Below are 20,507 nucleotides of genomic sequence, written 5' to 3'. Positions count from 1 at the left end.
AAGCATCAAGCAACCTACCACACAAATCACAAACCCTTTTTTGTCTCAGTTTCTGCTCTATTTTAAGTTTAACTAACTTTAATTTATATTCATATTCCACATCTTTCAGCATCAGTATAGATCTCATTCAACCACTAGAGGTGCTGAATGTAATGCAATGTAATGGAATAATTTCTTTTCATTACATAACATTACATTTAACACTCTGTGGCTGAATGAGGAATATATCAGGTATATACCTTATTCAGCCACTGTAGGTGCTGCATGTAATGGAACAATTTCTTTCTTTTAAATTGTATTACATTCAGCATCTCTAGTGGCTGAAAGCAGTTTAGCCTCAAGAGGCTGGAAACAGCATGGGCTAGATAAAATTATCCTGAGGGCTGAATTTGGCCCCCGGGCTGGGGTTTGAAAATACTTGCTTTAGAATGTAAGCACTGTTGATTCAGAAAAACCTGTTACTTTATTAATTAGTATATTCAAAATGTCCCCTTGAAAGAACTGACAATTTTATTTGAGTCTATAAATTGGCTAAAAGCAGGATGGCTAACCCGAAGCCCTTTAATCAGTTAACCATTGGTACAGGTGGAGCCTCATTATTCACGAGGGTTCCGTTCTAGAGAGACACTTCTGGTTTTCGTCCAAAAACAAGAAGTACCTTTCTAGGATCTCCAGAAGCCTTTTTGAGGCACGTGGAGGCTATGCACAGCTCCAGTCGCCTCCAGAGGGCTCAGGTGGGACCAAGTCTGGCTCCATGCAGGTCCTGGGGACCCGTGTTGAGCCAGATTCACAGATAGAAATTCCACGAATAAAGAATCTCCATCTGTATAAAAATAGCTACTGCTATTGCTTGTTAATATAAACTGCCCACTGAAGCAAATTTAACAAGAAAACAAATAGCTGACAATCAACACATATATGTAATGATATAGTGTAGCCTATTTATATATGCTACTATATAGTATATATAAAGAGTCCCAGTCCCATAGATCTGTGAACATTTGCAAGATATGCTCACAGTACTGTGTAAGTAGACTTTAGAAGTTGCTTGCTGCATAGGTAGGTTTTAGAAGTAGGGTACCTCAGAATGCCAGGTGCAAGGGAGTAGCAAAAAGATGCAGGTATCTTCTCTTGTGTGCTTCCTGAGGCATCTGTTGGGCCACTGTGAGATATACCGTATTTTTTGCTCCATAAGAAGCACTTTTTCCCCCCCAAAAAGTGGGGGGAAAAGTGTGTGCGTCTTATGGAGCAAATACTGAAAAAAAAACCAAAAAAAAAACCTCCACCCCAGCCCTGGCCCCGCCCGCTCGCTCTGCTTCCCCAGGCAGTCAGAGGCTACTCAGAAGTAAGTCTCAGAGTCAGTGGGGCTCACTCCCAGGAAAGCGTGGGTGAGGTGGCAGTCTTGCTGCCCAATCCTGTGCATGCCTACTCTGAAGTAAGTCCCATTAGAGTCAGGGGGGCTTACTCCCAGGAAAGCCTCTCTCTCCCCCCCCCAAGCCTGGAGCATCACAGTCTCTCTTTCTCCCCCACCCCAAAGCCTGGAGCATCACAACTTCTCTGCAACACAAACACTTTCCCCCTCTCTCACACACACAGGCTGCCCCCTTCTCTTACACACACAGACGCTCTGCCCCCCCCACACTCACACAGCAGGGGAGGGGCGCTTTCACTCACCTCATCCAGCATCTGAATGTAAGCCCCCCCCCCCATCACAAAGAAAAAACTGTCTCCTTGGTCAGAATGCCAGTGTTTGCTTATTGCACAAGCCCCAGGTAAGGCTCGGTTCTCACCATAAATCCAGAGGTTTGTTGTGTCTTGAGAATTCAAGTTGTGGTTGGACTTTCCACTTGTTCATTTGTATTGGAATCACGGAAGAACTGGCGAGGAGGTAGATGTGGTGTCAGCAGTGGCCCCTTTAAGGGTAAGGCCTGGGCATTCAGCAGAGTGTGCTGCACAGCTGCAGCCACTGGAAGGCAATAGGGCCCTCAGGGATATAAGGAGTACCTGAGGCAGAAAGGGTTTGTGGGTTTTGAAGGAGTGCAGGTTGGAGAGGAGACTGACTGGGTTTATTGAATGTGGAAGCTGACTGTGGATTGTGACTGGACTTGGATACCCTGATGGATTTGACTGACCTTGGACTGTAATTTGGCTTATTGGTTCTGGACTCTGATTTGGCAACTCTGATTGATGGGACTGATTTACTTGGCATCTGTGGACTGGAACTGGACTCACTTTTGCTTGCTGCACTGGTGAGTTGCACAAGGGGGACTGATCAGCCTTAAGTGGGCACAAGGCCCAGTGGATTGGGATTTGGCAGAACATCATTGTAGCAGAAAGATAATGTGATTCCCTATTTGTGTGCACCTGCTTTTGTGAGCTTCATAAATTCTGACTCTAGCGATGATGAGTTCTTGGGGGTTCCAGAAAACTAGAGTACTCAAACCTTTAAGTCTCTCCATCTGTTAATGACAGTGATAATGGTTCTTAATGCCACTGTTGACTGCTGTTCACTTTACATGGTTCAAATGTTATTCTGTTATAGTTTATTAAATATTTTATTACACTATTTGGTTCAGAATATTTTTTTTCCTGTTTTCCTCCTCTAAAAACTACGTGCGTCTTATGGTCAGGTGCATCTTATGGAGCGAAAAATACGGTAGTAAGCTGAACTAGATGGGCCTTTGGTCTAATCCAGTGGGGCTCTTCTTAAGTTCTGTATAGGCTTCCTTGTTTCTTTTGTGAGTGGGGCAGTGGTTTGTATGTGTTGTTTTAGCAGTGTGTGTCCTTTCTATTGGTACAAATAGGGGGAGCCCTTGCAGGGTGTGTGCGTGTGTACATCATGTAATGTAATGTGTTACGGTTTGCTAAACTTTGCAAAATATATGCCCTATATTTTTGCTTATTATTATTATTATTAACAGTATTTATATACCGCTTTTCAACAAAAGTTCACAAAGCGGTTTACAGAGAAAATCAAACAAACAACTAATGGCTCCCTGTCCCAAAAGGGCTCACAGTCTAAAAAGATGCAACACCAGCAGACAGCCACTAGAAAAGACACTGCTGGTGTAAGGAGGGCCAGTTACTCTCCCCCTGCTAAGTAAAAGAGGAGCACCCACTTGAAAAAGTGCCTCTTACCCAGTTAGCAAGGGTAATGTACAAAGAATTCTAAGGATTTCTCTCTATATTGGGGAACAATGCTGTTATGGATGTTTAATAAAATGTTGACTGGCTAGTAGCTGAAGAATATGGCTTGTGTCCAGGCAATACTTCTGCAAAGTGAAACTATTCAGAATGCATTTTGGAAAGATAACGTATTTCTACACAAGACTGACTCTTTTGGAAGGGTCATTATTTATTCAAACATATCTATGGAAGATTTCAAATGTAAATAACATCACATCCAAACCAGCTTTTAACTTTGACATGAGAGTTTATCCACTTCCAGGCAACTATGAACTGCAACTGCTATGAGTTTTCAAATTCGGTTTAATATGGAAGTTCCATATATACTAATGAGAGGGAGGTAAGTATATGTGCATCATGTTCATTGCTTTCAGTTTTTGATCCTTCAGCTCAGAACCACTACCTGGACCAGTTGTGTTTCCAAACTACTTCTTTACTGCAAAGTAGAGGTGAGAGGGAGTGATTCACAGAAGGAGTGGCAAGGCAAAATGAGTGGCGGTGAACTCATTTTTTCAGCCATTGCTTTTCATCTGTGATTCCTCCATGCCCACTGTTCTTCTTGCTGGAATTCCCCATGGCTGTTTGGGACAGAAATGCATTCTGGAATCCTGGTTATGGGAAAAGTGCTCTCTCTCTCTCTCTCTGATTCCAGGAAGAAGCACTTTTTCTTCCACCTTATTGCTTTTCCTATTCAATTTGTTTCCTTCCTGAATTATCTTGCAGCAGAGAAGCAGTGGGAGAGTTTAGAAACGCAACATGGCTGTGTAATGTATAGTTCTGGCTTCAGATCCCCCCTCTACTGATCCCATTCCTTTTGCTTTGAGAAGTGAGCGGTTATTGATTTCAGTGTTATGCTTTCCTGTACCAAAGCATGAATAAATATATGCAGTGAAATGTCTTCTACAACAATACCCAAATCCATTATGAAGCTTGCTTGGCTCTGGGCTTTGCCGCAACCTGAAATAGGAGATGGACCGATTCAAGATCTTGGACTGAATTTTGCTCAGGTATTTTTTTCAAGCAGAAACTCTGCAAGATGAACTGTAACCACAAACCTGACTAAACTTGGCAAGCTTAACTTTTTTTGAAAAGATACCTGAATGTCAAGGAGAAATTAAGTAAAGGCGGCTAAATACATTGTGTAAACTTTCATGAACTGGAGCTTACTTTGTTAGTTGCATGCAGTGCTTGGCCAGTGGTTCTCAAACATTTTAGCACTGGGACCCACCTTTTAGAAAGACAATCTGTCTGGAAAGTGATGTTCCCATCGGAAATGATGTCATTGACCTGGAGGTGATGACATGACTGGAAGTGACACCATCAATTTAGGCTTCAAACCTAAAACACAATCGGCCAAAGGGCCCATTGTACAGCATGCTTGTGCTGTTATTTTGTATAGCTTGGAATTCAAACATTCCAACTCGGAAGTCAAACCAGAGTATAGACTTGGACCCTTTTCTAACCACGCAGCCCTTCCCCCTTTCCATTGTCCCATCATAACACCTATTCAGGGCAAACCACCATGCCTCTCTCTTACCAGGAAGCCGGTCTTGCCCAGAAGCTCTGGGCCCTGTATTTTCAGCTCTGTATTTTAAATGGCCACTGAGGTAGGTGCTACACAACCCAACTGAAATTGGCTTGTGACCCACCTAGTTGGTCCTAACCCACAGTCTGAGAAATGCTACTCGAGCTACAGCAAGTTGTAGATTGTGAGCTCTTTTGGGACAGGGATCAATTTCCTTATTTGATTTTCTCTGTAAACTGCTTTGTGAACTTTTTTGTTGTTGAGAAGTGGTATATAAATATTCTCAATAATAATAATAGTAATAATACAGTAATTCTCCAACTTAAGTAGGTTAGGATCCAACAGTCTTACTTAAGTCAAAGTGTGCTTAAGTTGAAACATTCAGTTCTTGGTAGCCCAGTGCTATTGTGCCTGCGTGAAAGCACCCCTGGAGGAACTTCAGCGTCTGGGTGAAAGTGCCAGTGCAACTTTCAGTAACTATGACATCCATAACTTGGGGAGCCAGTGTAATTCAAAAGAAGTGCCTCTGAGCAAAAGTACAACTCTTGGGTGCCCACTAGGCCAAAGCGATGACAAGACAGAAGGGTGCTATCGTAAGAATGTTCCTTTGATCTTTCTTTTTAACCACATTAATCATAACTCAATTGTAAGATTTTCTCTGTTTTTGCTTTTTAAAGAGAGTATATGGCAGCCGTGTGGGGCCTTGGTAAAGCTGAGCTTTAACCATCCCTTACCTCCATTCTTACTTGATAGTGGTAAAAAGTGTCTGTGTGTTGTTCTATTGTTGGAGTTGCCTCTATTTGGGGCCCACTTTTTCTCATACAGTGTTGAAACCCCCCTGCACATTGCTTTAGCTCTCCCTCTGCCCAATCAGCCTTGTCCTCGCCTGCATTTATGCCCCCATGAATCCCCAAATTTTCAATGCTATCCAGTTTTGGTTTTCCCCACTGACACACCAAGGGGTAGCTATTTTCAAAGTTATTGAGCTGTTTCCCTTGTCTTCAAGCAGCTTCTGTTCAGCTTTGCTTGCTTCAAAGCCTTGACCAAGCCAATTTTGTAAGTCAGATGTTCATAACTGAAATATCTGTAGGTCAGGGACTCTCTGTATATCCTTAAAGTATAATGTAACTCCCCAGCCTGATAACATTTTGAACTTTTAATAGTAGTGTTTCAGCGTGTTGCTGCTTGAGCTCCTATATGCATGTGGTCACTTCCCCACATGACTTAAGTCTTTTCAATTGTCCTCCACTTCCAGCGTGTAACACATCCTCTGAGATTCTAGCATGCATCCTTTTGAGCAAATTATGTGCATGTGTCAATAACTCCATTGCAGAAAGCAACAGGGTTTAGAATGGCATTCTTCGGTTAAGTGCAGTGGTTTTCATTAAGGCTTTGTTTCTCCAGCATCTTTACAGGACTCAGTAGAAGAAAGGCCAAGCTGACAAGACATACTTTGCCAGGAAGTTCCTATCTCCCAGGGTTGTAGTAAGCTCTCTGCATCATATAACAGTAGTTTAAATCCTCTTATACTGGTCAGAGATATTTTATGCAGAGTCTCCGTTCCTTTAAGAATCAATGGCATGTCGCTTGACAAAAACAGCTTGAATGGCAGTGTCTAGCTAGCCCCTATTTAACATTTTGTACTTTAAAAAATGTTGATAAAGCTACTGCATGTGATACAGTAGGTTTCAATTCAGTTTGAAGATCCATGTTGAAAATGGTTTTATAAGAAGTAGATTGCTTTGCAATCCTGTGTATATTTATTCAGGAGTAAGTCATGCAGTGTTCAGTGGTGCTTATGTCCAGTGAAGTGTGAATAAATATTGCAGCCTAAGGGATTAAACTTTTTAAACGTGTGCAGCTAACAAGTAAAACTGGCACAAATGCTAATATTGATTTTAATATTAAGCACAACATTTAAATGCCTGTATAAACATTGGTTTTCTTTTTAAAAGAAATGATTTGTCCGACGAGGTCAGGTGCTATACTATATAACAATTATAATTCTTTTTGACTTTTCCACTGTGTATTGCAAAAGGTTTATTTGTATATAGCCTGCATCCATTCAGTTTTTAGGTGGGCAGCAGGCGGGAACCCTCTAATTGCGACATCAACTGCTCTGACCTGGGTAAGCCACCAGGCAGAGTGCACATCCAGCTCCTCTCTGCACTCGCCTGGTGCGCTTCTCAGCTCCTGCATGCCCTGACTTTTCTTGTGCTTTCTCAGGCTGCAGTCCTGTTCACACTTTCCTGGGAGTAAGTCCCATTGACTGTTGTGGGACTTGCATTTGAGTAGACATGCATAGGATTGGGCTCTGAGGCTGCACTCCTGTCTACACTTTCCTGGGAGTAAGCCCTATAGACTATAATGGGACTTGCATCTCAGTAGGCATGCTAGAGCTAACTGTGCTTGGGTCAGCGGGGCTAATTAGCTTGATGCAGGCATAAGTTCTCTAGGCCAAGTTTAGAATAGGAATTTGGCAAAACATGACTCCAGCCCTGATTAGAGGGATGGAGAAATATATGAAGGAGTAGGGATAGAGAAAGGGATGTGGCTGTCTGGACCAGCCCAGCTCTTCAAATTGATCAGCTTTCAGGTAGAAACAAATGATGAATATGATCCAACTTAAGTTAAACACTTGAATCCCATGAGCCTTCAAAATACTGACTGTGCCCCAGATAAGAAGGTTTTTCTTGAACTAATGATTTTAAAAAGTTATTCTTAATAAGTGGGAAAACTAACAACTGAAATTGTGGGAAAACTGGCAAAATGTTGGGCAGGGAAGTAAATGGTGGACCTCAAGTCTGTGGTCCTTTTTTCAAGTCATGTTGGTTGTGAGCCACTGAATTCTGGGGGCAGAATGGGAGTTGGGCAACATCAGTACCTGGCAGTAACTCCAGTTCGTACATGAAGAAAATGCAAATGACTGTCACTTCCTATACAGTTTGCCTGTTATTTCTGTTTGCTGTCAGTCGCTGCACGTTTCCTTGGGTTTGCATTTAGTTCCTGTAAAGTTACCCCTTTGATTCTGGGATATATAGTTATGCTGTTGTAGGCTGTTGTACTGTATCTCATTGTGTATAACCAGCTGTGACTGCCAATGGTGACTCAACTTTCTTGTAGAGCTTGGGGCTCTTTGGGATAATGCCAGTTCACCTGAAAAGCTACCTGCCTTTCTACAACGTATTCAAGATGGCTTACAAGGCTAGTTATGTTTTAAATAATAAAATACTTGCATTGGTATAGGTTGACTAGTAAAAAAAAGTATAGACTGGTAACTTGTGTGGGTTGGTTTACAAGGCTGCAGTGTTGATCCATTTAATTTTGTTCAAATCCATGAGCCATGACAAATAAGGGCAGCAGCCAGAAAGAAGTCAGGGGACATGAAGTGGACTTTTCCTGATCTTCTTACTGATTAATCCACATGTGTCAGTTGCTTTTTTTCTTTGCTTGTGACAGCTGCCTTCTTGTAATAAATGGCCATCTTACTTCCCAGTCCCCAATAGCACAAAAGACAACTTTGTGAGGTACCACAAATCCAGATTGTGGTATGCACAATTACTTCTGCTGGTAGCTGATGAGCAGATCATACTTCTTTGAAGTTGACACAAAATTAACTGTGGGGCTGGTGTGGTGCCAGTGGCATAGCTAAGGAGGTGTAGGGGGTAGCAACTGCACTGTGCAACAAGCTTTAGGGGGGCAACAAGCTGAGATTGACCAAAATTGTGAAAACCTTGGTATGTATGAATAATGCCATCATGTTATATATCATTGGAAAGGCAATTTAATGCAGAATGCAACGAAACAAACCACATTGGAATACCTGTATTCTATCAAAGTTATGGCCAATTAACCAGAAAATGAAAGCCCAACTACCTTATGGAACAAAAAGTAGATTTTCTTAACTCAAAACTGACCAATGAGACTGATTGTTCTGAGAGCCAATGAGATGTTATTATGATACAACATGGAACCAATATGGAGTCAATATGAGTCAGCTCTCATTTCCGTGTTTCATAATACATAATACCCCTGCTAACTGGGAAGAGGCACTTTTTCAAGTGTTGCTCCACTTCTATTTAGCAGGGGGAGAATAACCATCCCTCTTCACCCCAGCACAGTGTCTCTAACCTAATGTTTCTCAAACTGTGGGTCAGGACCCGCAAGGTGGGTCGTGAGCCAATTTCAGGTGGGTCCCCATTCATTTCAATATTTTATCTTTAATATATTAGACTTGCTGCTACCATGGTATGTGACTGCGTTTGGGGAAATGTTACAGACCTGTACTTTGAACAAGCTACTATGTATATTCTTTTAACAATGATAGTAAATGGGACTTACTCCTGGGTAAGTGTGAGTAGGATTGCAGCCTAGGATTGTTAAAAAGTGCCTGCTTGACGACATCACTTCCGGTCATGACATCACTTCTGGTGGGTCCTAACAGATTCTCATTCTAAAAAGTGGGTCCCAGTGCTAAATGTGTGAGACCCACTGCTCTAACCAGTAAGTGGCACACTTTTTATTTACTGAATTAATTAAATTTGATTTTGTCATGGGGGGGCTACAAAATCTTTTTTGACCCCTTTTGAGCCTTAGCTATGCCACTGTCTAGGGGGAGGTGGCAGAACAAGTGGGTGGTGAGCTGCTAGGAGGAGAAGGTGGGTTTTCCCTTGATTTTCACTTTTTAAAAAACCTGGACGTGATGTCACTTCTGGTTGTGACATCATTTCAAGCTCTGCACCAGGCTACAGGATCATTAGCTATGCCACTGTGTGGTACTATATAAAATTTGTAAACCACTAAAATAACAAATACTCCAAGTATAGATGCCAAGAAAAATTGGGTTCCTTTGGGGTTTTATTAAAGACCGTATCAAAACCGAGACTCTCACATTCCCTTTGGCTCCTATCAGCTGGCAAAAAGGGAGATAACTTGTGTAAAGGAGTTTCGGCAATTCCCTTGCCTCAAGATCTGAGGATGATTGCTGTAGTCTCACGTAGCACTGCAGTCATTCTGGATCATGCTGATGCTCATGGACATCTGGAGCCAGGCTGCTATAATTTGGATGGCCTCCCAGACTTTGTCTTCAGTGCCAGGGGTCACTCTGGCCTTTTTCAGCTGCTCACAGTCAGGAAGGTGTAAATGTGCTCTAAAGTCACTTTCTGTTCTCGTCTGAGCTGGTTGTGTGCTGTGCTTGAGAACAATACCGCACAAATTTTCCACCCAAAGATCCAGTTCAATGCAAATGAAGGGCCCATTTTTCAAACCCATACTAACTGCTGGAATGGACTCTTGTGTAAAGGCACCAAAGAAGCTCTGTGCATCAGTTTAGATGATTCATACGAAACATTATGCAAATATGGACAGCAATAGAGCAGCCATGGTATTTGCATATTAAGTTGTGCAAATAGTGCTGTTGTTCAACATTAATAGCAGTAGCTGGCTGCCAGGTAAAACTGTTTATATTGAAAAGATTATACCACTACACCAAGGCCTGGACTTTGCACTTCTACCATGAATGTAGTTATGATTTTTTAAAAATATTAACATTAAATTAGGTTCTGCCTTAATTTCACATTTCTAACTTATCAGTATTGTACCAAAGCAGCTCTGTGACTCATCCACAGTTTTTCGGTGCCTGGTGGGTGATTTCAAGACACTGTTTTGCAATCATTGGTACTGTTCAACAGCCAAATTGTAATGACATTTGAGGCTTACATACTCCCTTCTCCTTTTGCACACTTTGGTTCTGTCCAAAACATTTTGGTTTGAGCAAACTGTCTTTTGCCATGACATCTGATAGGTACAAACTGTCATTCTAGCAAACTGTAGCATGATCCTGATTTCTAGCTCTGGTGTGGAGATAAACTAATTTGTCCAAGGCATAACTTTCCCTATTTTAGAATCACAGGAAACTATGATTTGCTCAGACCAAAAAGAAAAGAAGGAAATTGGAGTATAGGTGGAGCCTGTTTGTTCGCGGATTTTATCGCCCGCTGCCTCTGTGGGCTTCAGTATGACTCATAGAGCCAAAAGAAGCCATAGACCCAAGGGAAACTTCAAGTGATGTTTTTATGCCTTTTAAGGCATTCTGAGGCATGGGGAAGAATGCCTTAAAAGGCATTAAAAAGTCACTTCTGGTTTCCCTTGGGGAAAAAGGAAGTTGTGTTCTTTGGTTCTATGAGCCATTCTGAAACCCACAGAGGCAGCGGGCGCACTGTCTCTGTGGGCTTCAGAAAGCCCTCCAGAGGATCCCCTTTGGAAGGATCTGATCATGGATTTGACTATCTGTAAATTTCAGCAACTGCGGGGCGGGGGGGGGGTCCAAGAACAGATCTGTGGATGCCGAGGCCCCACCTGTATCCTGTTGGAGGAGAGAGCGTGTGCAAATCCCAAATCCATTCATGATAGCCAAAAAGTGTCTGGTTTCACTGAAGCATGGTCTGGCTGTTACAGCTGACCTGAGCCACCATGTTGGCTTCTTACTTGTAATGGGAGTTCTTAAAAAAACACTCACACACAGCAATAGCTACTGAGCCTCATAGTTGAACTAGATAAGACAGGGAATTGGTTATCACATTAAATTCCCTGCCTCCTCTAAAAGGAGGACTCTAAAAGCATTTGAGGAGGGAAGCTATTTGTGCCCAATTGGTTCTCCCCCCCTTTCCAGGACAAATAGCAATTTGGAGGAGCAACTACATGGATAAACTGGCATGGGGGAAAGGATTAAAGCATCCTCATTGTATTGTCCCAATCCTGATCAGCACCCCACTACTGTGATTTAAAAAAAAAAAAGTTCAGCTGTGATTTTTAAAAAAAGGAAAAGTTTAAACAGATAGAAATGCAATAACACATGTTACATCTCATCTAGTTTGACCCATGATTTGTTCATAACTGAACCTTTATAGTATGTGTATAATTACGTGTATGGTATAACATGTATAATTACATGTATGTATACATGTATGGTAATTCTGCATAGATTTAGAGTTACTTGTACATTTCCCTGAGCTTGGGTTAGGAAATATCTTTAACTGCCTATCTCCAATCTAGCTCTCCCCCGGTCTAGTGGAAGGACCCAAAATCTTTGGGAGAATGTAGAAATTATAATTGTATATAATTGTAATTATAAAAATGTAGGAATTTTTTTATATTTATTCAGTTCCTAAACAGAGATAGGCAGAGTATCTTTTTCAAAGGCAGCATTATTTGTATTACTTTTTGCAGATATGTAGTGCTTTGATGCCACATGTAGAAATGTGAATTGGGGACAGCTGTAGGTAAGTTGGTTTTAATTGCAGGGCTGTTATAAGGCATCATTAAATAATGGCCATAAGGAACTTGGTGAAGCTCAGGGGGAAAAAATGCTGAATGAGCAGAAACATAATAATCAAAGACCCATGTTTAATACAGTGGCCCAAGTAGTACAGTGTTTATATTTTAAAAAAAATATAAACACTGCGAATGACTTGATACATGATTGGGAGATCACTCATAATCGAAAGAGGATGAGAATTTCAGGGAAATAGCTACAACTACTTCCCCTGGCAATTTATAGTGAACCTAGTGATTTTGTAATGTCGTCTTTTCAGTACAGAACATACAGGCACACTCATAGTTAAGTGTCTTTCAGAGACACATATTACTTTCCCATTTGTAAGTTTGCTTTATAAATAATGCAGATAGCAAAGGTTCTCAGTCCAGGGCCATTAAAACATGTATGTGCTTAATGGTGTAACTAGACAGAAGGCTGACCTAAGGAAGGCATTGTGGATACTATTTTTTATAAAATACAAAATAAGATTTTTAAAAAGTATGTGTGTATATCAGTGGGTGGTGTTCTTGAAATGTTCTGTGATAATTTAATTAAACATTTAATACATACCTATTATGACAAATATTCAAGTCATTCATTGGTGCCCACAACATCATTTGTAAATGTGTTGCATGTTATCTGAATCAGTCCAAACACCCATTTTTGTCTGACTAAGAGGGTCTTAACATGATTAAATCACAAATGTTAATATCGAGTTGAATAAGTGCTTATAATAAAATGCATCTATTCATTTTTTTAAAAATCCTTAGCCCTTTTTTAACATACCCACCCACCCTGACTTTTTTTCCCCTGCAGGTAGAATGGTTTAGGAACACAGTCTGGAGAGTCAGATGATTTGAAAACCCTTGGATCATCCTGCTTTATGACTTGAGTTGCTTGCTTCTGTATGCAACTGCCAAGCTTTCTTGCATAATTTTCTTGACAAATGGCCTGCTCATTAATATTTCAGCCTTTCTCTTACCAATGAGTAGAAGCAGTGTGCCTTAGGCTGCAAAATACTGTTCCTTCTGCTGAAGCATTCTAATCTGTTCTTTAAAGGCATTGTTAGAACTTATGACAAATAAGTGGGAACTGCTATGGTTCAAATTCAGGATGACTTATTTTTTACAGAGCTGAATGTACATCTGCTAAGTAGAACTATCAGGTGCTATGCCGAGGAAACAAAAGCAGTAGCGGTATGGCCAGCATCTTGTGTGTTTTCTGTTCCTTCAGTCTGAAAAGCTGTATGTTTCGTTTGATTATGAAGTAAAATCAATAAACGAACTTGTGTATATTTTTTTCCAGATCAGGTGTTGAAATATTTTTAGAGTTAGTTAGTAAATGCAGTTTGTAGTCATTGTTCCCCAAACAAAGCCTTCTGTACTATAACTTAAAAGCATAATAATTGTTTTGTTGGATCAAGTCCAATAATGGATAGCCAGATGCTCCTGGAAGCTCATGAGTACGGAATGAAGGTAATCATTATCTCCTGTTGTTTCTTCCTAACATCTGGTAGGAGAACATAAAGTGAATCCCTGCTGGATCAGACCAAAGGCCTGCTTCCAAAGCTAACATCCTGCTTTTTTAGTGACCATCCAGATGCCTCTGGGATGCCCACAAAGCAGGAGAGAATTGCTCCTACCATTGTTCCCTTGCAACGGTATTCAAAGGCATGCTACCACTGACCCTGGAGATAGTCCATAGCTATCATGAATTTGTGTAACCCCTTTTTAAAACCACCTAAGCTAAAGGCCATCACCAAATCTTGTAGCCACAAATTCTACAGACTAATTATATGCTGTAAAGAAGTTCTTCTTTGTCCATCCTGAATTTTCCTCCAGTCAGTATCACTAGATTAGGGGTCTCCAAACCCTGGCCCACAGGTTACATCTGGCTCTCGACACCATATATGTTGCGACCCTGGGGCTGAAAAGTTTGGAGACTCCTACTCTAGATGACCCCTGATTCTGGTGTTATGAGAAAGGAAGAAAAAATGTATTTCTTTCCACTTACCACACCCTGTATGTATGGCAGCAGATGTGATCTGATGGTCTGGAAAAACGCTAAGCAGGAATGGTCCTGGTCGAATTTTGGATGGGAGACTGAAAGCTGAGAAAGGTGTCTTGAGACAACACAGTCATGAGGAGTGGCTGTTTACAGCTTGACCAACCTGAAATTGCTTCTTTTGGAAGCTTGGAATGCATACCCAGATGTCAGATGTGATGACTATGCTGTGAAGGACTCCATCTGGAAGAGAAGGGTTCTGTGAGCTGCCCGTAGAACAATTATTATATTAAACTCATTCGTATACAAAGCTCATGGAACTTCGTACACCACCTTGGGCATTTGCTTTGGCATGGGAAAGGCAGAATATAAATCTCTCAAAAGAAAAAGAAATAACTTTCTAGGTCTCAGTGGTGTCCTACCCCCTTAATTGCAATTTATTAAAATGCTGCAGACATTGCAGCCTTTCCAAATAAAGTAGGTACTGCAGTTCCTGATCATTTCGGTTGAAGTCTTCTGCATCATTTTCAGCTTTATAATATCAATTGACCTGTGGGATCAAAACTGTGCACAGTATTCCGTATATGACAGCATCATAGATTTGTATAGGGGCATTATATTAACAGCACAGTCCTAACGTGTGCTGGAACAGGCAGGCCAACTGACTGAGGCTTGGCCCAAGGGAAGGGGAAATATTTCCCCTTATCCTGGGGAGAACCGCAGGAGCCCCAGTGGGGCTACTCAGATCTGCACCATCAAAATCGGTGGCACAAATCCAAGCAGTCTGGGACTACCCTGGGCTGCCTGCTGATGCCGCTTGGATCTGGCATAAGTGCAGGATCATGGCCCCTCCTCCTTCTCCCTGTGTGCCTGCCCTGGGAATACCTGCCCTCCCCCTGCCCCAAAACGCTTCCCTCCCACCTCCTTCCCGCAGTCCCCAGACCTCTGCAGTGGTCGAGCTTGACCAATGCAAACTCACCTGTCCCCCAGGGCCCGCATCAGCATGGGGAGGCCAGCACCAGCCTATCTCCCCAAAGAGTGGTGTGAGTGTACTTTACGGCACTTTCACGACACTCCTCGGCTGGAACTTGCGCCAGCCAAAGGGGCACTTAGGATTGCACCCTAAGCGTCTCATTCTTGATTGCTTTAGGATGCAGTCCTAACTTGTGCTGGAAGGCACTGCATCCAGCGCTAGTTTGTGGCCAAATGTGGCACAGCCTGCGGCAAGAGGAAATGTTTCTTCTTACCCTGTGTTGCGCTGCAGCAGCCCTAATGGGTCTACTTTGATCTGTGCCAGTTGACAAGGTGGCGGAAATTTGAGCAGCCTGGGTCTGGCCTGGGTCACCTGGGAATGGGGTCAGGATCTGGCATAACTGCCGAATCCTGACCCCGCCTCCTACTACTCGCCTTTCACCTTCACAACTCCTGCACACTGCTTGACATTTTTATTGAGCTACTATCCACCACAGCCCCAAGGTGGTTTTCCTGGTTCATCACCAACAACTCCAGATCATTTATGACCACAGTAAAGCACATCAGTTTCAAAACAGATCCTTGGAGGAAGGGCCCATTTCTTACCTTCTTCCACTATGAAAACTGCTTTATTCCTTCTCTCTGCTTCCTGGTGTTTTTTTTTTTTTTAACTAATACAATCCATAAAAGGACCAGTTCTCTTATTTAATGATTGCTAAGTTTGCTCAAGAGTCTTTGGTGAGCAACTTACTTGAAAGTGTTTTGAAAGTCGAAGTTTACAGTGTTAGGAAAGATACTGCATCTTAATACATAAGTTCCATTTACCTATTATGGCTCATAGCCTTGATAGAGCTATCCTCTATTTATAGCTGAATTTGGTGTTTGACCAAAATGGTAAATGAGGCTTGATGTATTCTCATTTTACAGGTATACATTAACAAATATGCCAATAACACTTTATGTATTGGATGAAAGTGGGCTCTAGTCCATGAAAGTTTACGCTACAATAAATTGGTTAATCTTTAACATGCCCAATACTACCTAACCTTCCCCACCCCCATGCTGATGCAGCGACATGCCAGTGGGGCATATACTGCATCCCATGTGGGAGTTTTGGATCCCAGAGGCCTCTTCAAGGAAGCCATTGTGGTTGCTGCAAGATGGGAGGAAGGTGCTATGTTTTTATCCACTTTTTAACTCGTAGTCTGTGCTGTTGTTTGAAATCCTCATAAAGCCAAGAGCATTTATTTAATGTTTTCTCGTATTTATTCCCTAGTGCTTCTTTAGTAAACCTTGCTGCCTGTATGGTAAATGAATAATTATAATCTGAAGTATGTACATGGGTGAAATTGGAGAAATTTAGAGACTTCCTCGTTCATCTCTCCCACGAATGCTGTCTTGTAAAGTAGCCTTATGCAAGACAACCTCAGCCTTCATTTGGAATATGAGGATAATACCTTGCAAGGTTGTTGTAAGAATGACTAAAAGATAATATAATGTGAAACTCTTAGAACACTTGAAAGTGCTGCTGCCTGGTTCATTCTTATTGGGTTGTATTAAAAAAAAAATGAATCTTAACTATGCATCTGCTGCTGATCACCTCAGCATGCCCTGCACCCTGATTTCCCAGTAGAAGTGGCTGCCCACTGTGAAGCTCTGAAAAGTCATGGCATGAAATTGGATCACTTCATGCCAGAATAGTAAGGTTCCAGCACTGCTGCACTGTGCCTGGACATGATCGTTGGGTGCACTGGATCTGGCCAGTGGGCTGGAGTTTGCACACCCCTGGCCTAGATAGGTTTTATGGAGAAGGTTAGGGATCAATTTAACATCATTTGTAGTTTGATCCTCAGAATAGATATGAATGACAACAAGTTTTGCATGCCATAGTTGTTTTATCTGTTGGATCACGAATGGCCAAGTGATACTGTACCAAGTTTTTCAGCATGAAATGACACTACAGTCTTGCTTCACATTCCAGAGATTTGACTGAAAATGTCACATTTAGGATACCGAAAATGTTTCCTCCACATGCTTGTGAGAGAGTTCCACAGAGGATGAAGAAAATATTGGAATTTAAAAAGGAAAAGCCTGTCTATTAATGACAAATGATGGTTCAATCCTATGTTTTGAGTAGAAAGCGATAATATATATTTTTACAGCTTTATTTTGAAACAGAAAGAAGTGATGGCTCATTATCTTATTCCTGAAAATGGCTGCCAATTTTCTTGTTTTATATTACAATTATCTCTGTGTTGCCCGTGGTATTGTCATGATTAACGTACTGCTGGTGGAAAGCAGGCAAAAAGTCAGACTAAAGCATTCTGACACAACTTTAGAAATTGCAAAATGACTTAGCACGTGTATTCTTTGCAAACTGGTAACTGTACGAATGCTTATACGCTATTAGTGCTGCTGAGTACTGAGTACATGGAGACTGTTCCCCCCCCCCCCATTTTTCACAGCCACATTATCCTGCTTTGTGCCCAAGGATATTAAATAAATACATCATTTTGGCATATCTTGGGAGATTTGCAAGTTTTTTTCCAAATGAAATGAAAGAGACTCAGCAAAACTGTAAACTAAATGTGCGTATAATAGAAATGACTACTATGATTAAAATGTATTGCGTTTTTCCAGTACACCTGAAAAACCGGTGGTTGCAAAAGACATGTGTTCCACAATCACATTTTATGTAATGGGGGTATATCTTTTACCTGTCTCCAGGTGTTAACTGGGGTAAGTTGTCATGATCTGAAGAGTTTGACTTGTTTTGTATATTTTTACAAAATTGAAACTTGAGTTGCATAAAACCTCATTTGCCTGGCTGGCTGCAGCATAAGAACTTCAGAAGAACCCTGATGGATCAGACCAAAGGCTCATCAAGTCCAGCTTCCTTTCTCTCACTGTGGCCCAACAAATGTCTCAGGGAGCACACAAAACAACAAGAGATCTGCGTCCTGTTTCTACTCGGATGCATCTGGCATTCTGAGATAGCCTACATCTAAAACCTATGCAACCATATACCTAGCAAATTAGGCTTGTTTCCTATTTCAATTCCAGAAAACCATTTTCTGGCATTCTTGATCAGCATGATCCTTCCTTTTTCCTGCTGAGGTTTCCTTAATCCAAATTCCTACTGTTCCTAACGCTCAAAACATAAAGCAATGAGTTAAATCTCTAAAGGCATGAGGAACTTAGAAACTTTCAGATTGGGATATATTAAATATTAGTGATAAATTTTCCTCTCCTCTCCCAAGCCTTTCAAACAAGATGCAGTCACATTTCCAACCAGTCATCTACATCATAATGGCAGAGAGTTTACCTTCTTTTCCCTGTACAGTGGTGCCTCGCATAACGAAATTAATTCGTTCTGTGAGTCCTTTCGTTATGCGAGTTTTTTGTTTTGCGAAGCGCGTTTTCCCATAGGAATGCATTGAAATTTAATTAATGCGTTCCTATGGGCAAGAAAAGTCAGAACAAAGTCAAATTGGGTTTACAAAGTGTTTATTAAGTGCTCTTTAAAGGCATACATACTGTACTGAGGATTTCAAAAACGGGGGGGGGGATGCTGAGTGGGGAGCTTGAAGGCTGTAATCCTGTGCACACTTTCCTGGGAGCAAGCACAATGGGACTTACTTACATAAACTGACATGAAGATCCTCCCCTTACTAGGGTGGAGGGGATCATAAACTGACATGAAGATCCTCCCCTTAAAACAAACCAAAACAAAACAAAACAAAATTTGTCTTGCGAAGCACAGGTCATAAAAATTTGTTGTGCGAGTTACCAAACTTCGCAAAATGCTTTCGTTCTGCGAGTTTTTTGGTGCGCGAGGCATTCGTTATGCGAGGTGCCACTGTATAGCTTCTGCTCCCATGCATGTCAATTTCTTGTGTATTTCATGCAATCCCTTGTTTTGCTGTTGGCAAGACAATATGGAAAGAGATTCAGTTGAGAATGAGGGCATTTTTGGAGGTGAGAGTAGCTAGTCTGTATTTTTTAACAGTCTGCTTTTTCCAGAAATAATTTGGTGGTAAGCTGCTAATGTAAATTTCTACTGTTCTTAGTATTCCAACAGGACTTTAAAGGCTAAGCAAGTCCCTAAGTTGCATGTTACCCACTCCTGACTATTTCCCATTTTAGCCAGAGGGGATTTAGAGAGCCACAGCATCTCATTTACTATGCTATTTACAACCTTATGCTCACATAAGTTATCATTCTAAAAATGAGTATAGATGGGATGCTTAACAGCTTGGAAAATTCCCAAGTTTAGTAATTTAACGTATGTTGATCATTTTTGTTTTTAACATATACTACACATATAGAACTTCTTTCCTCATGCACAAAAAGTTTCCATAGCAGTCCACACAATCTCTTGGTACATGAAGGGGTACACCAGAAAACTCCCCCTTTACCTGGTGGTGCTCTAGTCCACTGGTCTTCAACCTTTTTCTTGCCCATAAGTTGTGGCGACCCCACAACTGAGACTTCGTGACCCCATTGGGGTCCCAACCCCAACGTTGAAGAACACTGTAATAACCCATCTGGATACCATCAGTGATGATTTTTGAGATAGACCATGTGTGAAACATAGGAAATTGGGAGATTTCACCATATTTAGGTAGCTTTAATTAACTAAGCACTTGGTGCAATGTAAATTATAATTACCATGTATACTTGTGTATAAGTCAAAAATTATCAGGGTTGGGAACTTGATTCAGATAAGTCGGACTGGAGTTGTGAAAATGCACATTTTTCAGTGACTCGTTGACTCATGAGTAGCACGTCTGAAAAACACTCAAGTCAGGGTCCCCCTGACCAGGCACTCGTCCCCACGCATGCAGACTTGAGTCTGCCTTTGTCTGGGTGTGCTTTCTTACTTTTTTTGTGGCATGAAAAACCTTGTGGGGCCAACATTCTGACTGGGTGGTTAACAGGGAAGTTCTAGTTGAGATGCATGAAAGGAAATGCTTTCCTCTTGCAATTAATGGGGAAGGCAGGACTGTGCTATCTTTTCCTGTCTCTGATAGGAAGGAAGGAATGAATGATCAATGGACAAAGGATGGGCGTTCTGATATATTCATGGGCTGAGGGAGGACAGGAGGAGGAACCAAGAGGGTTCTTGCCTTATGATTGGCTTGAGAAGCCCGGGAAGGGGGGGAGGGAGTTGATAGCGATCACACTTTGCACCGCATGGCTGGTGGGAAGAAGGGAGTCTCGTTGAATGACTGGCTGCATTGGGACTACTTCTGAGTAGGGCTGCAAAAGATGGAATCATCCTGGTAAGCCTCGCAGCTGCTGTGCATGACCCTCCCTCTTGCAGATTCTGTTCCTGCAGTCCCTCCCACCCTCTTTACAGATGGGATGGGGAAGCAGGGGAGTAAAGAGAACTCGAAATCGCACACACCCCAGCAGCAGCCCTATTTTTTCCACAGTGGACTTTTTTTAGGGGGGGAGAGGACTTGAGTCTTTTAGAGTCACTAACGGGTGACTCAGAAAGTG

The 20,507-nt window shown here is 41.7% G+C and overlaps 1 protein-coding gene across 3 annotated transcripts in view; it reads left to right on the top strand.

The window, feature by feature from the left end:
- FARS2 (phenylalanyl-tRNA synthetase 2, mitochondrial) overlaps nt 1-20,507 on the top strand; it is a 277,553-nt gene that overhangs the window by 39,893 nt on the left and 217,153 nt on the right. The gene's annotated exons all lie outside the window — the stretch shown is intronic.

Source organism: Tiliqua scincoides, chromosome 4, assembly GCF_035046505.1.
Source record: "Tiliqua scincoides isolate rTilSci1 chromosome 4, rTilSci1.hap2, whole genome shotgun sequence".
NCBI lineage: Eukaryota > Metazoa > Chordata > Lepidosauria > Squamata > Scincidae > Tiliqua > Tiliqua scincoides.
The sequence above is the reverse complement of the archived record's forward strand: the minus strand, read 5'-3'. Positions and strand labels throughout refer to the sequence as shown.